The sequence below is a fragment of the Labrus bergylta genome, chromosome 24, assembly GCF_963930695.1.
Source record: "Labrus bergylta chromosome 24, fLabBer1.1, whole genome shotgun sequence".
In the NCBI taxonomy this organism is placed as follows: Eukaryota; Metazoa; Chordata; class Actinopteri; order Labriformes; family Labridae; genus Labrus; species Labrus bergylta.
Window position 1 is genome coordinate 1,539,624 of NC_089218.1, and position 24,541 is coordinate 1,564,164.

At 37.8% G+C, this 24,541-nt stretch overlaps 1 long non-coding RNA gene across 2 annotated transcripts; it reads right to left on the reverse strand.

The window, feature by feature from the left end:
- Positions 1–970: 970 nt before the first annotated feature.
- On the reverse strand, positions 971–23,169 carry LOC109997733 (uncharacterized). Of its 2 annotated transcripts, XR_010665572.1 has the most exons (5): positions 23,024–23,169; positions 22,824–22,899; positions 22,636–22,704; positions 22,512–22,542; positions 971–1,048 (listed from the first exon to the last, which is right to left on the reverse strand). It is a non-coding gene; the product is annotated as an uncharacterized lncRNA (long non-coding RNA). The 2 variants fall into 2 exon arrangements; XR_003809500.2 differs by having other exon boundaries at positions 22,824–23,169.
- Between the last annotated feature and the right edge of the window lie 1,372 nt (positions 23,170–24,541).

The window sequence follows — 24,541 nt, forward strand, 5'->3', positions numbered from 1 at the left end:
TTCTTAAACTCTCATTGTCATGTTTCATGTGTTTCATTAATAGTGAACAGCAGATGAGACCAATCAAAGTAAAGCAACATCGTCCTCTACAGGAGACGGAGCTCAGGTGCAACAGGCACAGTCAGAGAAAATGTCAACCTTAAATATTATTAAATTATTATTTCTCTCTATCATACCCTCTTTCAGCATAGTCACTCGTCACATATCGGTTTTTTTTTAATGGCCTTATCTCTCATAGACTGTAACTAATACAAGATTAAAAATGTGTTTGTAAAGTAGTAAAATATTAGTGTTTTCTTTTGTATAAAAGCAGGAGTGAACCATAGCAACATCGTCTGTCTGAGATAATTTATTCAACTTTTAAATCACAAATTATGCGCCTAATTTAGTCTCATTAGTCAAATTACATAGTGTTCATTAAACTCAGCTCCGAGGTAAGATGATTTTCTCAACATTACTGTGCACAGAGCTCAGAGATTAAATGTTCAAGTAATATGAATAGACTTCTTCTATTTTACTTTAAAGCAAAAGCTCTTCATCCAGCCTTCCGTGCTTAATTTACTCAAAGAAACAGCAGTCTGATTAATTGATTATTTAAGTGCAGTAACCAACAACTAACCACAAGAGGGCGCCCTCTCCATATAAAGTGATTTATAAACGATAAAATGCATTTATTTTCAAACTATACCTTATAATTAGAGTCTTACATCATTGTTTGGTAAATTACTTATATTAAAGCTGCATTTTTACCTTAAACCTTTTCTTCTTAGGTTTAATTTTACTTTTCAAACTTTCCTTTTAACTAATTTATCTAGTTTTGTGTCGTTTGGTTTTGAAAGATTTGAGTTCCTACCCAATGGGGCTGGAGGATGGTGGGGGGAAAGGGGACTGGCTGGATGTAACCCCCTCACCTGTGACACCTTATTGTATTGTGCTGACTTAACATGTACAAAAAACACAGAGGTCATCATGTCTGTTCAATACTTTATTGTAATAAAATTATTGCTGTGTCCATTCTGCATCATCTGCATCACAGAGACTTCTGTACCTGGGGAGGAGAGAGAGATGTGTTACATCTGTGATCAGGTTCAGCTTTGTGGCATGTTTCCTAATAGAAAATCATCTCATTTACATTAAATGTTATAATAAGAAATATTCAAACTTTGCTTCAAATGATAATAGTCTGATTAATTTCTTATTTAAGTGCAGTAACCAACAACTAACCACCAGAGGGCGCCCTTTCTATATAAAGTGATTTATAAACGCTATAATGCATTTATTTTCAACCTATACCTTTTAATTAAAGTGCTTTTTTGATTAGGATTAAAATATTTGATATGAGTACATTTTACAGCTCATTGAGCTAGTTCAAATTAAAAATAAACATTTACAAGTTGAAAAGGTTGTTTTAAAATTCTTCTTCTTTGCCTTGATTTTATTAACTTTTATATGCTCATAGCTCTTCTTCACCTACCTTATGTGCTCCATTAACATTCCAAGATTATATTAAGTTCATTGATAATATCACAGACTTTTAGTTTAGGAGCACTCAAACGTGTGCATCTTGGGTCATTTACAGCTAAGATTGTACAATACGTGAAATTTAAATGGGCCATTATGATACGTTACTCATTTTAAATTAACTAACTGTTAAAAAGAACCACACTGACTTGGAGGAAGTTGTGTCTGCGGAGGAAAAGACTTTAAGACTACACTTTTCATCATTTCTGCGCAGGCTGGTCTCGAACACAGGATTATTCTCGACTCAATGCAGTGTTGCCAGATTTGGCGGCCTCTCCAGCACTTCAAAAGAAAGAGCTGCGAGACGGGAACTCAACTGTGAACTAGTGTAGAAAATAAATCATTTTAAGTCATCAGCAATGTGGTATATCATGCAAGTTCTAACAAAAATATTTGGGCCTATTATAAATATATTGCTCAATTGGAGGACACTGTGACCAACCTGCAAACACAGGACAACAGCGTCATAACAACAATTAATTGGCTACAGCTTGCGGCTCATCCTAACTAGCTAACAGACTAAAATTGTATAGTTTTTTTATTTTAAAAAGCCGCAAACCAGATGGACAGAAGCAACAAGGTGATAATGTGACAAACGAGGAACATGAAGATCAACAAGAAGATGACTACAGTGGACAGACAACAGGTGCTACCATCAACTAAAAGAGGTGAGTCATCCCTAGCGTCCGGTGCCATTTGACATCAAATGAATACTCTAATTTTAGTAAAAGTTAAGCTAACAAATTCCATAAATATCAAACAAATTCCGTTGTTTTTATTATTGATTCATAGTCTAGATATAATTTTCCTCACTATATATTCTTTTTTGTACTTTATAAATTTTTAATGCATAAAATGGGGTGTAATTTTGGAAGGACTTTATTTTAATTATTTTTCGTTTGAGTCCTGTGTGGGCTGCGCTTTTCTTAAGTAGGTGCTCCAAGGAAAAAGGTTTGGAACCACTTTCCCAATTTCTTCTCACATGGTTTTAAATCCTGCTGTCAACTTTGGCTTTTGCCGATTAACTTACGTTAAAATAGTATTTAGCAGCAGAGATACAATTCAGGAGGAGGATACATTGCTGTGTCAATATTTTGATCAGCGTGTTAGTGATATTGTGAAATATGTACATTGGTTATGAATAGGGTTGCCCATTTCAGTCATTTTTCGTAACTGATAGTTGAACACCTTAACGATCAGTTATCAATTAATCATTAATAATTTATGAGCTATAAAATGCCCATCTTTTTCTCAGTTAATTTTTTGTTGAAACCACTATAGCAGCACAGTAGTTACTTGAAAATTCATTAAATAAAACAGTTTGAACTATTAAAACAACAACAGCAAATGTTGCGCAAAATACGCTTTCGGATGAATAAAATCGCTAATGTTGACAAAAAATAGATTTACGACGAAAATGTTGACAAAAGTAGGATTTTCGACGAAAATGTGTTTTCGGATGAATGAAATCACAAATGTTGACAAAATTGCGCTTTTGGGTGAATAAAGTCGCAAACGTTGACGAAAATGCGCTTTCGAATGAATGAAACCGCAAATGTTGACAAAAGGAGGATTTTTGACGAAAATGTGTTTTCGGATGAATGAAATCGCAAATGGTGAAGTAGGATTTTCGACGAGAATGATGACGAAAGAGGAATTTTTGACGAGAAAGCGCTTTCAAGTGAATGAAATTGCAAATGTTGACGAAAGTAGGATTTTCGACGAAAAAGCGCTCTCAGATGAATGAAATTGCAAATAATGACGGAAGTAGGATTTTCGGCGAAAATGCGCCTTCGGATAAATGAAATCGCAAATAATGACGAAAGTAGGATTTTCGACAAAAATACGCTTTTGGATGAATGAAATTGCAAATGTTGACAAAGGTAGGAGTTTCGACGAAAATGCGCTTTCAAGTGAATGAAATCGCAAATGTTGACGAAAGTAGGATTTTCGGCGAAAATGCGCTTTCGGATGAATGAAATCGCAAATAATGACGAAAGTAGGATTTTCGACGAAAACAGGATTTTTGCCGAAAATGCGCTTTCAAGTGAATGAAATCGCAAATGTTGACGAAAGTAGGATTTTCGACGAAAATGCGCTTTCAAGTGAATGAAATCGCAAATGTTGACGAAAGTAGGATTTTCGACGAAAATACGCTTTCAGATGAATGAAATCGCAAATGTTGACGAAAACAGGATTTTTGACGAAAATGCGCTTTCAAGTGAATGAAATCGGAAATGTTGACGAAAGTAGGATTTTCGACGAAAATACGCTTTCAGATGAATGAAATCGCAAATGTTGACGAAAGTAGGATTTTCGACGAAAACAGGAGTTTTGACAAAAATGCGCTTTCAGATGAATGAAATCGCAAATGTTGACTAAAGTAGGAGTTTCGACAAAAATACGCTTTTGGATGAATGAAATTGCAAATGTTGACAAAAGTAGGATTTTCGACGAAAAAGCGTTTTCGGATGAATGAAATCGCAAATGTTGACGAAAGTAGGATTTTCGACAAAAATACGCTTTTGGATGAATGAAATTGCAAATGTTGACAAAAATAGGATTTTCGACAAAAATACGCTTTTGGATGAATGAAATTGCAAATGTTGACAAAAGTAGGAGTTTCGACAAAAATACGCTTTTGGATGAATGAAATTGCAAATGTTGACAAAAGTAGGAGTTTCGACAAAAATACGCTTTTGGATGAATGAAATCGCAAATGTTGACAAAAGTAGGATTTTCAACGAAAACAGGATTTTTGCCGAAAATCCGCTTTCGGATGAATGAAATTGAAAATAATAACGAAAGTAGGATTTTCGACGAAAAACCGTTTTCGGATGAATGAAATCGCAAATGTTGACGAAAGTAGGATTTTCGACGAAAAACCGTTTTCGGATGAATGAAATCGCAAATGTTGACGAAAGTAGGATTTTCGACGAAAAAGCGCTCTCAGATGAATGAAATCGCAAATGTTGACGAAAGTAGGATTTTCGACGAAAACAGGATTTTTGCCGAAAATGCGCTTTCGGATGAATGAAATCGCAAATGTTGACAAAAGTAGGATTTTCGGCGAAAAAGCGTTTTCGGATGAATGAAATCGCAAATGTTGACAAAAGTAGGATTTTCGACGAAACAGCGTTTTCGGATGAATGAAATCGCAAATGTTGACGAAAGTAAGATTTTCGACGAAAACAGGATTTTTGCCGAAAATGCGCTTTCAAGTGAATGAAATTGCAAATGTTGACAAAAGTAGGAGTTTCGACAAAAATACGCTTTTGGATGAATGAAATCGCAAATGTTGACAAAAGTAGGATTTTCAACGAAAACAGGATTTTTGCCGAAAATCCGCTTTCGGATGAATGAAATTGAAAATAATAACGAAAGTAGGATTTTCGACGAAAACAGGATTTTTGCCGAAAATGCGCTTTCGGATGAATGAAATTGCAAATGTTGACAAAAGTAGGATTTTCGACGAAAAAGCGTTTTCGGATGAATGAAATCGCAAATGTTGACAAAAGTAGGAGTTTCGACAAAAATACGCTTTTGGATGAATGAAATCGCAAATGTTGACAAAAGTAGGATTTTCGGCGAAAATGCGCTTTCAGATGAATGAAATCGCAAATGTTGACGAAAGTAGGATTTTCGACAAAAATACGCTTTTGGATGAATGAAATTGCAAATGTTGACAAAAGTGGGAGTTTCGACAAAAATGCGCTTTCGGATGAATGAAATCGCAAATAATGACGGAAGTAGGATTTTCGGCGAAAATGCGCTTTCGGATGAATGAAATTGCAAATGTTGACGAAAGTAGGATTTTCGACGAAAATACGCTTTCAGATGAATAAAATCGCAAATGTTGACGAAAGTAGGATTTTCGACAAAAATACGCTTTTGGATGAATGAAATTGCAAATGTTGACAAAAGTAGGAGTTTCGACAAAAATACGCTTTTGGATGAATGAAATTGCAAATGTTGACAAAAGTAGGATTTTCGACGAAAAAGCGTTTTCGGATGAATGAAATCGCAAATGTTGACGAAAGTAGGATTTTCGACAAAAATACGCTTTTGGATGAATGAAATTGCAAATGTTGACAAAAGTAGGAGTTTCGACAAAAATACGCTTTTGGATGAATGAAATCGCAAATGTTGACGAAAGTAGGATTTTCGACGAAAAAGCGCTCTCAGATGAATGAAATTGCAAATGTTGGCAAAAGTAGGAGTTTCGACAAAAATACGCTTTTGGATGAATGAAATCGCAAATGTTGACAAAAGTAGGATTTTCGGCGAAAATGCGCTTTCAGATGAATGAAATCGCAAATGTTGACGAAAGTAGGATTTTTGCCGAAAATGCGCTTTCAAGTGAATGAAATCGCAAATGTTGACGAAAGTAGGATTTTTGCCGAAAATGCGCTTTCAAGTGAATGAAATCGCAAATGTTGACGAAAGTAGGATTTTCGACAAAAATACGCTTTTGGATGAATGAAATTGCAAATGTTGACGAAAGTAGGATTTTCGACGAAAAAGCGCTCTCGGATGAATGAAATCGCAAATGTTGACGAAAGTAGGATTTTCGACGAAAAAGCGCTCTCAGATGAATGAAATCGCAAATGTTGACGAAAGTAGGATTTTCGACGAAAACAGGATTTTTGCCGAAAATGCGCTTTCAAGTGAATGAAATGGAAATGTTGACGAAAGTAGGATTTTCGACGAAAAAGCGCTCTCAGATGAATGAAATTGCAAATGTTGGATAAGTAGGAGTTTCGACAAAAATACGCTTTTGGATGAATGCAATCGCAAATGTTGACAAAAGTGGGAGTTTCGACAAAAATGCGCTTTCGGATGAATGAAATCGCAAATAATGACGGAAGTAGGATTTTCGGCGAAAATGCGCTTTCGGATGAATGAAATCGCAAATGTTGACGAAAGTAGGATTTTCGACGAAAATACGCTTTCAGATGAATGAAATCGCAAATGTTGACGAAAGTAGGATTTTCGACGAAAATACGCTTTCAGATGAATGAAATCGCAAATGTTGACGAAAGTAGGATTTTCGACAAAAATACGCTTTTGGATGAATGAAATTGCAAATGTTGCCGAAAGTAGGATTTTCGACGAAAACAGGATTTTTGCCGAAAATGCGCTTTCAAGTGAATGAAATCGCAAATGTTGACGAAAGTAGGATTTTCGGCGAAAAAGCGTTTTCAGATGAATGAAATCGCAAATGTTGACGAAAGTAGGATTTTTGACGAAAAAGCACTTTTGAATGAATGGAATCGCAAATGTTGACAAAAGTAGGGTTTTCGACGAAAAAGCGCCTTCAGATGAATGAATTCGCAAATGTTGAAGAAAGTAGGAATTTCATCGAAAGTAGGATTTTCGACGAAAAAGCGCTCTCAGATGAATGAAATTGCAAATGTTGCCAAAAGTAGGATTTTCGACGAAAAAGCGTTTTCGGATGAATGAAATTGCAAATAATAACGAAAGTAGGATTTTCGACGAAAAAGCGTTTTCGGATGAATGAAATTGCAAATAATAACGAAAGTAGGATTTTCGACGAAAACAGGATTTTTGCCGAAAATGCGCTTTCAAGTGAATGAAATCGCAAATGTTGACGAAAGTAGGATTTTCGACGAAAACAGGATTTTTGCCGAAAATGCGCTTTCAAGTGAATGAAATCGCAAATGTTGACGAAAGTAGGATTTTCGCCGAAAAAGCGTTTTCGGATGAATGAAATCGGAAATGTTGACGAAAACAGGATTTTTGACGAAAATGCGCTTTCAAGTGAATGAAATCGGAAATGTTGACGAAAGTAGGATTTTCGACGAAAATACGCTTTCAGATGAATGAAATCGCAAATGTTGACGAAAGTAGGATTTTCGACGAAAACAGGAGTTTTGACAAAAATGCGCTTTCAGATGAATGAAATTGCAAATGTTGACAAAAGTAGGAGTTTCGACAAAAATACGCTTTTGGATGAATGAAATTGCAAATGTTGACGAAAGTAGGATTTTCGACAAAAATACGCTTTTGGATGAATGAAATTGCAAATGTTGACAAAAGTAGGAGTTTCGACAAAAATACGCTTTTGGATGAATGAAATCGCAAATGTTGACGAAAGTAGGATTTTCGACGAAAAACCGTTTTCGGATGAATGAAATCGCAAATGTTGACGAAAGTAGGATTTTCGACGAAAAACCGTTTTCGGATGAATGAAATCGCAAATGTTGACGAAAGTAGGATTTTCGACGAAAAAGCGCTCTCAAAAGAATGAAATTGCAAATGTTGACGAAAGTAGGATTTTTGCCGAAAACAGGATTTTTGCCGAAAATGCGCTTTCAAGTGAATGAAATCGCAAATGTTGACGAAAGTAGGATTTTCGACGAAAAAGCGCTCTCAGATGAATGAAATTGCAAATGTTGGCAAAAGTAGGAGTTTCGACAAAAATACGCTTTTGGATGAATGAAATCGCAAATGTTGACAAAAGTAGGATTTTCGGCGAAAATGCGCTTTCAGATGAATGAAATCGCAAATGTTGACGAAAGTAGGATTTTTGCCGAAAATGCGCTTTCAAGTGAATGAAATCGCAAATGTTGACGAAAGTAGGATTTTTGCCGAAAATGCGCTTTCAAGTGAATGAAATCGCAAATGTTGACGAAAGTAGGATTTTCGACAAAAATACGCTTTTGGATGAATGAAATTGCAAATGTTGACAAAAGTAGGATTTTCGACAAAAATACGCTTTTGGATGAATGAAATTGCAAATGTTGACAAATGTGGGAGTTTCGACAAAAATGCGCTTTCGGATGAATGAAATCGCAAATAATGACGGAAGTAGGATTTTCGACGAAAACAGGATTTTTGCCGAAAATGCGCTTTCAAGTGAATGAAATCGCAATTGTTGACAAAAGTAGGATTTTCAACGAAAAAGCGTTTTCGGATGAATGAAATTGCAAATGTTGACAAAAGTAGGATTTTCGGCGAAAAAGCGTTTTCGGATGAATGAAATCGCAAATGTTGACGAAAGTAGGATTTTTGACAAAAATACGCTTTTGGATGAATGAAATCGCAAATGTTGACAAAAGTAGGATTTTCGACGAAAACAGGAGTTTTGACAAAAATGCGCTTTCAGATGAATGAAATCGCAAATGTTGACGAAAGTAGGATTTTCGACGAAAAAGCGCTCTCAGATGAATGAAATCGCAAATGTTGACGAAAGTAGGATTTTCGACGAAAACAGGATTTTTGCCGAAAATGCGCTTTCAAGTGAATGAAATCGCAAATGTTGACAAAAGTAGGATTTTCGGCGAAAAAGCGTTTTCGGATGAATGAAATCGCAAATGTTGACAAAAGTAGGATTTTCGACGAAACAGCGTTTTCGGATGAATGAAATCGCAAATGTTGACGAAAGTAAGATTTTCGACGAAAACAGGATTTTTGCCGAAAATGCGCTTTCAAGTGAATAAAATTGCAAATGTTGACAAAAGTAGGAGTTTCGACAAAAATACGCTTTTGGATGAATGAAATTGCAAATGTTGACAAAAGTAGGAGTTTCGACAAAAATACGCTTTTGGATGAATGAAATCGCAAATAATAACGAAAGTAGGATTTTCGACGAAAACAGGATTTTTGCCGAAAATCCGCTTTCGGATGAATGAAATTGCAAATAATAACGAAAGTAGGATTTTCGACGAAAACAGGATTTTTGCCGAAAATCCGCTTTCGGATGAATGAAATTGCAAATAATAACGAAAGTAGGATTTTCAACGAAAAAGCGCTCTCGGATGAATGAAATCGCAAATGTTGACAAAAGTAGGATTTTCGACGAAAAAGCGCTCTCGGATGAATGAAATCGCAAATGTTGACGAAAGTAGGATTTTCGACGAAAAAGCGTTTTCGGATGAATGAAATCGCAAATGTTGACAAAAGTAGGATTTTCGACGAAAAAGCGTTTTCGGATGAATGAAATCGCAAATGTTGACAAAAGTAGGAGTTTCGACAAAAATACGCTTTTGGATGAATGAAATCGCAAATGTTGACGAAAGTAGGATTTTCGACGAAAAAGCGCTCTCAGATGAATGAAATCGCAAATGTTGACGAAAGTAGGATTTTCGACGAAAAAGCGCTCTCAGATGAATGAAATCGCAAATGTTGACGAAAGTAGGATTTTCGACAAAAATACGCTTTTGGATGAATGAAATTGCAAATGTTGGCAAAAGTAGGATTTTCGACAAAAATACGCTTTTGGATGAATGAAATCGCAAATGTTGACGAAAGTAGGATTTTCGGCGGAAAAGCGTTTTCAGATGAATGAAATCGCAAATGTTGACGAAAGTAGGATTTTTGACGAAGAAGCGTTTTCAGATGAATGAAATCGCAAATGTTGACGAAAGTAGGATTTTTGACGAAGAAGCGTTTTCAGATGAATGAAATCGCAAATGTTGAAGAAAGTCGGATTTTCGACGAAAATGCGCCTTCGGATGAATGAAATCGGGAATGTTGACAAAAGTAGGATTTTCGACGAAAAAGCGCTCTCAGATGAATGAAATCGCAAATTTTGAAGAATGAAGGATTTTTGCCGAAAATGCGCTTTCAAGTGAATGAAACTGCAGATGTTGACGAAAGTAGGATTTTTGACGAAAAAGCACTTTCAGATGAATGAAATCGCAAATGTTGACGAAATTAAGATTTTTGACGAAAAAGCACTTTTGAATGAATGGAATCGCAAATGTTGACAAAAGTAGGAATTTCGACGAAAGTAGGATTTTTGTCGAAAAAGCGCTTTCGGATGAATGGAATCGCAAATGTTGACGAAATTAAGATTTTTGACGAAAAAGCACTTTTGAATGAATGGAATCGCAAATGTTGACAAAAGTAGGAATTTCGACGAAAGTAGGATTTTTGTCGAAAACAGGATTTTTGCCGAAAATGCGCTTTCAAGTGAATGAAATGGAAATGTTGACGAAAGTAGGATTTTCGACGAAAACAGGATTTTTGCCGAAAATGCGCTTTCAAGTGAATGAAATGGAAATGTTGACGAAAGTAGGATTTTCGACGAAAAAGCGCTCTCAGATGAATGAAATTGCAAATGTTGGATAAGTAGGAGTTTCGACAAAAATACGCTTTTGGATGAATGCAATCGCAAATGTTGACAAAAGTGGGAGTTTCGACAAAAATGCGCTTTCGGATGAATGAAATCGCAAATAATGACGGAAGTAGGATTTTCGGCGAAAATGCGCTTTCGGATGAATGAAATCGCAAATGTTGACGAAAGTAGGATTTTCGACGAAAATACGCTTTCAGATGAATGAAATCGCAAATGTTGACGAAAGTAGGATTTTCGACGAAAATACGCTTTCAGATGAATGAAATCGCAAATGTTGACGAAAGTAGGATTTTCGACAAAAATACGCTTTTGGATGAATGAAATTGCAAATGTTGCCGAAAGTAGGATTTTCGACGAAAACAGGATTTTTGCCGAAAATGCGCTTTCAAGTGAATGAAATCGCAAATGTTGACGAAAGTAGGATTTTCGGCGAAAAAGCGTTTTCAGATGAATGAAATCGCAAATGTTGACGAAAGTAGGATTTTTGACGAAAAAGCACTTTTGAATGAATGGAATCGCAAATGTTGACAAAAGTAGGGTTTTCGACGAAAAAGCGCCTTCAGATGAATGAATTCGCAAATGTTGAAGAAAGTAGGAATTTCATCGAAAGTAGGATTTTCGACGAAAAAGCGCTCTCAGATGAATGAAATTGCAAATGTTGCCAAAAGTAGGATTTTCGACGAAAAAGCGTTTTCGGATGAATGAAATTGCAAATAATAACGAAAGTAGGATTTTCGACGAAAAAGCGTTTTCGGATGAATGAAATTGCAAATAATAACGAAAGTAGGATTTTCGACGAAAACAGGATTTTTGCCGAAAATGCGCTTTCAAGTGAATGAAATCGCAAATGTTGACGAAAGTAGGATTTTCGACGAAAACAGGATTTTTGCCGAAAATGCGCTTTCAAGTGAATGAAATCGCAAATGTTGACGAAAGTAGGATTTTCGACGAAAAAGCGTTTTCGGATGAATGAAATCGCAAATAATAACGAAAGTAGGATTTTCGACGAAAAAGCGTTTTCGGATGAATGAAATCGCAAATAATAACGAAAGTAGGATTTTCGGCGAAAATACGCTTTTGGATGAATGAAATCGCAAATAATAACGAAAGTAGGATTTTTGACAAAAAAGCGCTTTCAGATGAATGAAATCGCAAATGTTGACAAAAGTAGGATTTTCGACGAAAATGTTGACGAAAAAGCGCCTTCAGATGAATGAAATCGCAAATGTTGACAAAAGTAGGAATTTCGATGAAAATGTTGACGAAAAAGCGCTTTCAGATGAATGAAATCGCGAATGTTGACAAAAGTAGGATTTTCGACGAAAGTGCGCCTTCGGATGAATGAAATCGCGAATGTTGACAAAAGTAGGATTTTCGACGAAAGTGCGCCTTCGGATGAATGAAATCGCGAATGTTGACAAAAGTAGGATTTTCGATGAAAATGTTGACGAAAAAGCGCCTTCAGATGAATGAAATCGCACATGAAGAAATTAGGATTTTCAAAGAAAATGTTGACGAAAGTGGGATTTTTGACGAGAAAGCGCTGTCAAGTGAATGAAATCGCAAATGTTGAAGAATGAAGGATTTTCGACGAAAAAGCGCTGTCAAGTGAATGAAATCGCACATGAAGAAATTAGGATTTTCAAAGAAAATGTTGACGAAAGTGGGATTTTTGACGAAAAAGCGCTTTCAGATGAATGAAATCGCAAATGTTGACAAAAGTAGGAATTTCGATGAAAATGTTGACGAAAAAGCGCCTTCAGATGAATGAAATCGCAAATGTTGAAGAAAGTAGGAATTTCGACGAAAGTAGGAATTTCAACGAAAGTAGGATTTTTGTCGAAAATGCACCTTCGGATGAATGAAATCGCAAGTGTTGACAAAAGTAGGAATTTCGACGTAAATATGTTGACGAAAGTAGGAGTTTTGACGAAAAAGCGTTTTCAGATGAATGAAATCGCAAATGTTGAAGAAAGTAGGAATTTCGACGTATGAAGGATTTTCAAGAAAAATGTTGACAAAAGTAGGGTTTTCGACGAAAATGCGCTTTTGGATGAATGAAATTGCAAATGTTGACGAAAGAAGGATTTTCGGCGAAAAAGCGCTTTCAGATGAATGAAATCGCAAATTTTGAAGAATGAAGGATTTTCGACAAAAATGTGTTTTCGGATGAATGAAATAGCAAATGGTGAAGTAGGATTTTCGACGAGAATGATGACAAAAGTGGGATTTTTGACTAAAAGGCGCCTTCGGATGAATGAAATCGCAAATGTTGATGAAAGTAGGATTTTTGATGAAAATGCGCTTTCGGATGAATAAAATCGCAAATTTTTATGAAAATTATTCTTTTGATGAATATTGCAAATTTTGAAGAAAGCACGACTTTTGATGAAAATATGATTGAAAAAACAGTATGAGTAAACAATTTTTATTGGACAATTTGTACATTTGTGAAAATCAAATGTTGATCAAAATAGGTTGAATGCAGACCTGTCGCAAATTGATGAAAGAAAGAATTTGGATTTCACAACCTCATTATGAAAAAATGATTTTTAATGGATAAAAAAAGCAATTTTAGGTGAATATATGACTTTTTATATAACAAATAGGACCTTTTAATTACATTAAACTAAATGTTTTTTTAAACAACCGCACCATTTGATGAAATCACCTCAAATTTAGATGAAAATATAATTTTTGATGAAAATACCATGACCAGACAGACACAAAAGCAATTTCACACGTACATTTCACAAACTTTTTATTTCAGTGCATTCTTTGGTGAGTTTTGGTGCATGTTCTATGTCCCAGAAATGCAGTTAAAGAGGCAGGTGAATATTGTAAGTTGCATTCAAAGATGTTCCTCGCTACGAGATTGGTGCTCGGTACTGTAATATTGTTTACAACAAGAAAAATCAACATGCATGTTTTGAAAACATGACTTACAAACTGTTCTGTTATCAAAGCTGAGAAACCCACTCATTTAGCTAAAACTGAACAAAAACAAACAAGCAAAAAAGTATAACCAGCAGCTTACAGACCTTCATTACCAGGAACATTCACACCCTAACAAGCCAACCATTGAATGCAAAATTGAATCAATCCTAAAATTTTCAACACCTAGACAGGCTTTCATTATACACAGACAGCAGAAACAACAAAGCTTTTTCATTTCACATTCCAACTTTTCACAGCTCAAAACACAAAGTATGATCCAAATAAGGAAAATAAATTTGATGTAAAATCCTTATTAAAAAAATGTACCCTTCAAGGCCGGCTGATTCAAGCAACCTCTCATGCAAGTAAACCAACAGCAAGCAGACCTCCTGTACAGGCTAAATACAAATCACCTGTATTAGTCAACAGAAGTGTCTAAACTTCCGTTGAATGCAAAGGTGAATCAGTTACAAAACTGTCAAAAGCCAAAAACACAGCAGAAACAATACAGCACACAGCTAACTAGATGCAGTCCAGAGCAATACATCCAAATCATATACAAGAACACAGTCAGTGTGACAGGTAGTATGCGTCAGACATGACTAATCATTTCATTTAATTCTCTGTTATTATAGTTTTACCTTTTCATTAGAAGTTGTTTAATTTTCAGTTGGAAATGTATTTAAATATCTGTTAAGATTATTCAGTCAGTTTAATAAGAAAGGAATACAGATAGTTTATATATATGCTTTTATGAGTGAGTTTATTGGTCTGTGATCTGTTGGTAATTCCTCAAGGCTCCAGAAGTGGGAGATCGCGCTCTGCTTCTTCACTGAATACAGGTGAGCAGAGGCCACATTTGTGTGTTTTCTTCATTCCTCTTTACTACTATTCACCCCTATTTCAGATAAATACTGTACACAAAGCACTATAAGATTGAGAAGACATGTTAGCAACATGGGATCTTCCAGGATCTAGTCGTAATTCTTAGAAAACATCTTGATTTTAAGAATTATTTTAGAATTTTGTCACCAGGAACAACTCTAAGGTACTTAGTACTTAGGAAGCCTTGTGAACACAGCCCCAGGCCTTCAGCTAAGGAGTTACTTAGAGGGGAAGGACAAACTGACACTTTCTGCCCTTTGCAGAATTCTTAGATGTCATTACCAGGAGAAAGGTGCCACAGAGTTATACAAACAACTCACCTCTGAAGCTCAGGGCACTAAAGAGACAGAATGTTCTGATAAGATGGAACGAGGCAGAAAATCTTGTTTGCTTCTCAGGAAGTTGTTACTGCCTTAAAATATGCATTAGTTCACAGTCTCTTCATGCATACTGTTTTAACTGGCCTGCAGAATGACAATATAAAAGTGACCTACAGCCTTACCTCCTGCAAACGAGCACTTCAGATGAACTGCTAATGGAGAAATTGAACATCGCCTGCAATAACGAAAAAGAGAGACGGGACAAAAAGAAACACATTGCTCCATCAAGGGGAACTAATGTGAGTACAGTCCAGTCAAGTGACGTTCCTGTGGAAAAGAAAAACACCAACCACCAACGCACAGCTACTCTGCCCCCGGAATCTGTTCTGATATGGTGTTGTTAAAAGATCTGAGGTCTCCCAAATCAGAGAAACCAGTCAAAGCAGCTAATGGTACAGAAATGCCATACATCGATGGGCTCTAAGTATCCTTAATTAGTTAATAATACCCATATTAGCACTAAAGGGAGAGCAACAGCAGTGTCCTATTATAGGCTTTAATGTTATTGAACGCCTTGTATTGGATAGTAAACATGGGGACAAAGAAAAGCTAGTGAAGGCAGTAAAAATAACTTTTCCTCATCTTAGGAAGAACAAAGCCAAGACCTTCATTAAGGCAGTGAGTGTAGGAAAACATTTGAACCTAATGTGAGGACAACAAATGAGAGAATCCGTGTGCCTAAACATGGCTCCATGCAGAATGAGTGTCCAGTACAGGCCCCACCTTTTAGAGAGGATAAGACCATTTTTTGAGCCTCATGAGAACCCCCGATGGCCTGAAGAACTAGACTTTCATGATACTATTGTATCAGTACAGGCAGGGCCCCAAAGAATATTGTTAATGTTCAAAACCCGACGAGTAATGACATCACACTGCCAGGGAGAACTTTTATTGGAACTGAGCAGTCTATTAGGTCAGTGTATCCTGTAAATTTCTTCAGAAAGACAGATCACCTGCCAAGTGCATCCATCAACCATGTCCGGGCTCAGACTTCCAGTGAAAAGACATGGGATCAAGACAGGGTACAATGGGATCCTCCTGTTGATTTGACACACCTTGATGAAAACCAGAAGACAAATGGTAACCCCAATGTTAAGAGAGGAGTCAGGGTCATTCTCCAGAAATTATGACGACATAGGCGATGTTGAAAATCAGTCTCAAAAACATGTTTTTCTGTTCCATAATCCTTAAACGAAGAAATGAAAGACTACTTACTTGATAGGACAAGGTTGGTGAGAAAAGTCCACTTCATCCTACTCTTTCCCCGTCTTCTTTGTTAGAAAAAAGGATGGTTCTTTGCGCTATGTATTGACTACAGGGAGCTCAACAGGAAGACTCACTCAGACTGCCATCCAATACCTAGAGAACAGGACATTATGGACAATCTGGGAGGAAACACTCTTTTCAATGCTCAACCAGGGTAAGGCATACCACCATCATGGCCAAAGACAGTAGACCCTTAACTGCTTTTGTGACCCCCTGGGGTCGAGTGGATCAGAATCCCGTTTTGACTCATAAATGCACTGGCAGCACTTCAGCACTGCACGGAGTGCTTGGTGGGTTAAAGGATTGAAATATGTGTGCCATATCTTGATGATGTCCTTGTATTTAGCAGAACTTTTGAAGATCATGTTCGGAAAGGTGCTGCAGCATTTGAGGGAGTATGGGATGAACTAAAACAAAGAAAATGTGAATGGTTTAAAGCAGAAGTGAGATACCTGGGGAGGATTGTGTCTGCAGCTGGGAGCAGGATGGATCCGCCTGATACTTCTGCAGTAAGAGCTCTGAAAGACAAACGGCCAGGCACTGTGGGTGAGTTAAGAGCCATGTTAGGACTTTTAAGTTATTACTGGCAGTATATAAAAGATTGTTCACCTATTGCCAGCCCCTTGTATGACCTGCTTAAAGCCCCTGCAAAGAGTTTTAGTATCCAGTACACTGATTGAGTGGAAAGATGTTAACCAGTCAACATTGATAGACTGTCTTGTTCAACGTCCTGTTCCTGCCTTCCCAGAGTTTCCACGCTGATGCATCTTACCAGGGACTGGATGCTGTATTGTACCAAAGGCAAAATGGAAAGCTTCATGTGACTGCTTATGGATCCCGGACTTTAACTGCAGCTGAGAAGACTTACCATCTGTATTTGGGCAGTTAGAGTTCTTAGCTCTTAAATGGGCAATCAAAGATTTTGTGATTACCTTTACTATGCACCATTCTCCACTGTATACAGGGACAATAACCAACTTACCCATGTTCTGTCTACTGCCAAGCTGAATGCGACTGGGTGCCGTTGGGCAGCAGAATGTTGGTATCAAATATGGCCCTGGTAAGGAAAGTATCGATGCAGACAGTTTGTCCCAAATGCCTTTGGATATAGAAACAGTTATGAAAGAGTGTTCAGAGGAAACGTCATAATGTTATTGGAGCAGCTACACAAGCAGTGGAAAATCAGGATGAATCTAACGTGTCTTCGTCCATGGGTTTCTCAAATCAATGTGAGATAAGATGCAGACAAAACATGGGCAAATTATAGGACAAATTACACAAGACCAAAAAAAAATGATCCAACTATTGGACCTGTGATTCAGTACAAACTGTATTGAATGAAACCATCAGGCCCAGAACTAAAACAGCTCAGTTCGCAGATCACCTGTCTCCTCAGAGAGTGGGACAGACTAGAGATCTAGAGTGTTGTACAGAAAAACTGCTTCATTGATTTGCAAGATGAGGTAAGACTAGTTTTGAAAGGAGTCAGACTATGCTTATTAAATGACTGGTTTCTGTGATGTGTGGTAAACTAGGCTTAACCACGAGATGTGTACGAGATGTTTTTCACAAGGATCCAAGGCAAGAGTGAGTCAATTGATGCATATGTGACTGACCTGAAAAAAAAGGCCAAGGACTGTGAGTCTGACCACCTCACAGACTCACTTATAAAGAGACCGCATTGTGTGTGGAGTCGCTAATGATCAGGTTAGAGCCAGACTGCTGAGAGAACCTGATTTATCATTAAGTAAAGCTGTTGATATCTGCAGAGCTAATGAAGCTTCACAAAGCCAACTGAAAAGCATTGCATGAGGAAACTGAAGTGGCGGTGACCAAGTTAAGTAAAATTACGTTTACAAAAAAGCCCAAAGACAGCAGTATGAATGATAAAAGTGAATGCAGAAAATGTGGATACAAACATGAGCCTTGCAAGTGCCCAGCTTTTGGTCAAACGTGCAAAGCGTGCTCTCGGAAAAACCACGATGCTCATATGTGTCTTATGAAGAAACCAAGAGAAACAACACTTTTAAAAAAAAAAAAGTAAATAAAACAGAAAAAATGAACTTAAGTACTTGGCCAAAAACTCAAATTCAGGTTAGATACTGGTGTAGATTTCAACATCTTACCCCTCACCATTTTTAAACAAGTGGCTGGGAAGGATGCAACGTTGTAGGAGTCCAGCTTCAAGTTGGTGACATATTCCCGCCACAGGGTGGTGCCGTTAGGTATGGCAAAGTTGATGTGTAAGTACAAAACTGCAATGCATGAGTTGGAATTTCAGATAATTAAAGCCAACTTACCAGCTATCTTAGGAGGAGATTCTTGTGCAGAAATGGGGCTGATGAAAAGAATCCATGAAGTGGAAAAACAAGTTGAAGCAGACATCCTGAACGACTACAAAGATGTGTTCACAGGTTTGGGATGTGTACCTGGACATTATCACATTCAGATTGATCCAGCAGTAACTCCAGTTATTCACCCTCCAAGAAAAGTGCCATTAGCACTAAAAGACAAAATCAAAACTGAACTGGAAAGGAAGTGAAGGAACTTGGTGTAGTTGAAAAGCAGACAGAATGACCTAAACATGGACACAAACCAGAGGGTTTTGGCAAATACAACTTGATGAGGACAGTTCAAAGTTGTGCACCTTTAACATGCCTTTTGGTAGGTATTGTTTCAAGCGGCTTCCCTTAGGTGTGTGATCTTCTCCGGAGGTTTTCCAGAAATGCATTGCTCAGAGACTGGATGACCTGGAAGGAGTTGTGAATGTTATGGACAACATTCTGGTATGGGGTGCTGACAAAGAACAACATGATAAAAGACTGAGACAGCTTCTGGACAGAATACGGAGCATCAATCTCAAGTTGAACAAAGACAGGTGCAAGATTGGAATGACAGATATGATACATTGGACACATTCTCAGTGCAGAAGGCCTGAAACCAGACCAAGAAAAGGTCAGCGCAGTAATGGACATGACACAACCACATGACAAACCTGCACTCATGAGGTTTTTAGGCATGGTGCAGTACCTCTCAAAGTTCATTCCGAACCTGTCTGAAGTGAGTGCACCACTCAGGAAACTGTTGGAAGGTGATGTTGTGTGGCATTGGGAAACACTGCAGCAACACAGTTTTGAAAGTCTGAAAAAACTGGTAAGCGATGCCCCAGTGCTCAAGTTTTATGATGTCAACAAAGAAGTCACGTTGTCAGTGGATGCAAGCTCTGAAGGACTGGGAGCTGTAATAATGCAGGAGGGGCAGCCTGTGGCTTATGGATCCAGGTCTCTCACTGACACACAGAAAATATATGCACAGATAGAAAAATAACTCTTAGCTATTGTGTAAGGATGTGAGAAGTTCAAACAGTATCTGTATGGGAAACAAGTACAGGTGGAGTCTGATCATAAACCACTTGAGACAGTGTTCAAAAAAGGACTCCACAAAGCCCCTCCCAGACTTCAAAGGATGCTGATGAGGTTGCAGGCTTTTGACTTGCAAGTGTCTTATAAGCCTGGTAAAGACTTGCATATTGCAGAAACACTGAGCAGAGCTTTTCTACAAGAACAGAATTAAAAACTACAAGTTAACCTCCTAACAGAACACCTGCCGATCTCAGAAGAAAAACTACAGCAGAGGATGATGAACTACAGCTTGTGATGAAAGCAGTTCAATCAGGATGGCCTGAGCAGCAGAACCAAGTTCCGACTGAAATAAAGAAATTTTGGACGTTCAAAGTAGAACTCACTAGCCAGGGGGTCCGGAGAAAGAGGCATAGATATCCTCCTCTTGCTTCTCAGCACAGAAGTCCAGGAGGTGGAGGGAGCCGGTCATCAGACAGCACCACACCGGCTGTTCTGTCATGTGTTGCAATGGCACCACCTGTTGGCCTGCAAAAAACTCATACAGGAAGTGCACTTGTTTCAAAGGAAACAGGAAGTGTGCACTCTATAAAAGGAACAGGAGGTTCTTCCTTTTGTCATCGTCATAGCACACGTGCAAACTGACTTGTGACGCTTAAGACAGCAACGGCTGTAAGTCATTTATTATGTATGATTGCAAGGTGGCTAGTCCTTAGTTGTTTCGACAGAATGTGGTTGCAGAATATGTATTTTGCACTTGCTTAATGTAGCATGCAGTTTATAATTGTATTACAAGTGAAATTTTTACTTAATTATGTTCAGTTATTTATAGCACCTTGCTAATCTGTGCATTTTCTTTGTTATAGTTTTTCACTCTGAATTCAACCTTGATGAATAAACAAGATCAACTGAGAAACTGACTCACTCATCATTTGAATGGAGTTTGGCTGACTGTCGAACTGCGTACCCACACACGTAGGGAGGACAGTTACACCGGCCAACCGGAGCCAGGAGATCTGTGACTGGAAATGCAGGAGTTCATGGATGAGCTTTTCCAGAGAAAGATGCTCAGTCTTTAGGCATGATAGTTCAGCAGGGGACCCCATGTCAAGTTAGCCTATCCCCAGGCTAAAAACAGGTTAGTGTTGTAACGTAACCCACATATAGGCTACTCAGCCTCTTAAGTGAACAATACACGGCTGAGAAAGGTTACATTTCACTACTGCGTGGGGCCAAAACGTCCGTCTAGGTCTCCTTTACTTCATTTCAAAAGAAACATGATGTTTAAGCTGGTGAAAAAGTGGATGAAAAGGTTCTTGATAAAAAGCAATGTCATGACACTATCCACACAGTTGTGCGCAGAGTGGGTAAAGACAGCTCTGACCTGAAAAAGGAAATGGGAGAGCCAGGATTTTATATTGTAATCATCTCTGCCAATGTGATCATGATTATTATCCTGTGCCACTTCAGCAGTTCCAACCATGCTCACCTGAGACAGTGGATCCTGTGTCCACTACCACACAGCCAGGGCTTGAATGTATTCAGTCTGGGGAAAACATACCTGAGTTGTAGCACAATACCCTACAAATCAACAAGACAACTACATTGATGATCCACCTGTGGAGGATGCTGTCCCCCTCACCTTTTCCAAGTGTTTCCAGCAATGATGAGGTAATGTGGCTGAGATAACAACACAGACGACCTAAGGTTTTCACATATGATAGACTTGGTATACCTACCTGTTAAAATCTGAAAACACTGCAAAAACATACAAACTATAGGGTGCCATGGATATACACAGTGCAGCCATACCACTTCCAGCACTTTTGGTACTAGAGTAGAAGTTAAAAGTAGAAACACTGCTCACCAAAGAAGATAGTTGTAACTGTACCTGTGGTCCTAAAATTGAGCCTGTTGCTGATATTGTGAAATATTTACATTTGTTATTAATATTTGCATACTAATGTAACTCAATATAGACAAGAGGAGGCAACAGTTGCATATGTATTCCTCATTCCTTTTAACTACTATTATCCCCTATTTAAGGAAGCAAATCAGCTATCAAGCAGAAAGAGAAAAAAGTAGCAAAAGATGGGAAAAAAGAATACAAAGTTAATAAAGTTAATAAATACAAATTGTTATATATATATATATATATATATATATATATATTTCAGTTGTGTCATGAAAATAGAAAATGTCCTTTTTTAAGTAAACACAAGACTTTAAGTGCTATATTTCTTCTTTATAAATGGTGACACTGTTCATAACAGAAGCTAAAAGCAGCCGAAAGTTTAAAAAAACAAAAACAAATCACTATCGTGAGATATGGTTTCTGAGGGCTACGACTTTTTAGGTTAATTTCAAAATGGAATTTTAAGCAAACAGACACATATCAAGTCTTACAAAAAAGTATCAATGTATCAAGAACATGCCTTCAAAACTGTTATTTAATAGCGTAGTATTCAGAAACAAAGCACCCAGGGCCTGCTAAGTTTAGAAAACCAAGCAAGAGGAGATTTTCCAGCAGCTAGCAGGCTTTGGGCCCAGGCTACAAACAACCACACAAACATTCAAAAGGTGGTGAACAAGCTGTTCAAAAGCTCACAAGCAACATAAAAACACAAGCAAAAATTATCAATATAGACCACCGTATCAAAAGCATGAATAGTACACTTTAATTCAGAAGCTTTGTTTCTAAAAAGTTGCATTTAAACCAACAAGCCAAGAAGAAGAAGTTGCACACCAACAGCAAGCAGACCTCCACACAAACAGCCGACAGGTGTCTGAAGAACGACTGAATGCAAAGTTCAATAAGTTCTAAAACTTTAAAAAGCCTCGGCGGGCTTTCTCACTCATCGTGTATACCCAGGCAGCAGAAAACAACACAGCAGACAGAGAAAAAGAACAAGACACAGCTCATAGCAAAACCTCCAAATCATCAACAGAACACAGCCAGCAGTTACAAACAAACAAACAAACACAGCAGCAAACAGGTTTAGCAAAGAAAACTGGTCAGGGGAGATAGACAGAAAAATAAATAATAAAAAATGGACTCACATTTGGAAGGTTTTTTCATGGCAAAATGTTCCTGTTAAGACAAGTTTATGAAGGTTAGTCATCAAGAAGAAAGCAGGTAGGCTACTGAGACAGAAAGTGCAACACTTCAAAGATTTCAACTCACATTTTCAAGTGATTTCCTTCCATGGCAACAAAGTTTTCATATCATGTCCTGTAGCCGCTTCAATCGTTCCTTTGAAAACAGTTTTTAAGAAAGTTAGCCATCAGGACGCAAACAAGCCAGCAAGTAGAAAGACAGATAGGCTACCCAGTGAGACATAAAATGTAAAAAGGAAAAAGTATCTGACTTACTTCTCGGAAGTTTTCTCTTTTCTATAACGGTGTCGACGTGTCCCAGTCTTAAAGTTAAGACCCACTGCAGTTGTCACTGTGAAGTATAATTCAGCTTTTTTTTTCCATCTTTGACCAAAAAAGCTAACTCCTAGTTGCTACTACCTACAGCAGGAAGCAAGCTGAAGTATCCAGCATATTTTGTTGATATGCTCACTTACTGTTGTTTGTAGTGAGAAAGAAGTTTGACAAGCTTCACAATTCAGTTCATTGTCTTCTTTAGCTTGAAAATATCACTTTGTTTTACTGTATTTCCCTTAATTGACTTGAGACTCAATGTTTGACTGTTCTCAACTGCTTCCCTGCAGACAACTGACTCGTGGAGAGGAAACAACACAGCTGTAATCAATGATGGTTAACGAGAGGTCTTTCCTGTATTGGTGTCTGAGTATGCCAGTAGAGGGCCAGCATGAGCCTCACCAAGGGTATGTTCACAGTCTTCTTAGCTTAGGAGCTCTTTAGGGGCTTTATCATTATTATTTCAAGACATTAGGATTGTTGAAAATAAATTTCCATGTAAATCACCTAGGTCTGCCTCAACCGAGATATGAACACTCAACCTCTTGGTTAGGAGTCACCTCTCCTAACCATCACACCACCATGTTGACTTCCTGTGTTTGCTCTTTTAGGGGGTTTGTCCTTTCCATTTCAGCATTAGGCTAGTTTAAAAAGTTTTCCAACAGGAAACAGATCAAGTCTGAGTGGGTGGCTTGAGATTTGATCATTCACTTTCTTGGATGGGGTTTACTTGTCTTAACCACTTCACTACCATGACATCTGTGTTTGCTTGCTCTTTTAGGGGCTTTGTCCTTTTTATTTCAGGACCGTAGGATAGATCAAAAACACCTCCAGATACCCAGACTAAGTCTGGATGGGGATAACTGGGATTCAATCACTCAACCTCTTGGATGGAAGCCTCCTCTCTTATCCTCTACACCACCATCACAGCTCTGTTTCCTTTTTTTAGGGGGGTTGTCCTTTCCATTGCAGTACATTAGGATTGTCTAAAATCATCTCAAATGGGAGACCAAGATTTGAACAGTCAACCTTCTGACTGGGAGGAGGTGATCTTATCCACTATGCCACTGTGCATTCTGGTGCTTTCTGTCTATTTAGGGGCTTTGTCCTTTTTATTTCAGGACATTAGGATCGATTGGCTAGTTCTAGAAGAAAAAAAAAAATCCCAGTTTGGGATCAATAAAGTAATTATATTCTATTAAAATCATCTATAATGGGAGAAACAGAGATTGTCTGGAAGGCCTCAACCAGGATTTGAACAGTCAACCTCTTGGATGGGAGTCATCTCTGATAACCACTGCTCCATCACAAAGTGTGTCTTTTTATTTTTTTTAGGGGGTTTGTCCTTTCCATTGCAGTACATTAGGCTTGTCTAAAAACATCTCAAATGGTAGATCAGGATTTGAACAATCAACCTTCCGGCTGTGAGACAGCCATCTTATCCACTATGCCACTGTGCATTCTGGTGCTTGCTGTCCAATTAGGGGCTTTGTACTTTTCATTTCAGGACATTAGGATCGTTCAAAAGCAGAAACAGAATCAAAATCAGAATCATTTTTTTATTGCCAAGTACATTTGCACATACTGGAAATTGACTTAGAAACCGAGATCAATGGATGGGCACAATAGGGATTTCATCATTAAACCTCTTGCATGGGAGT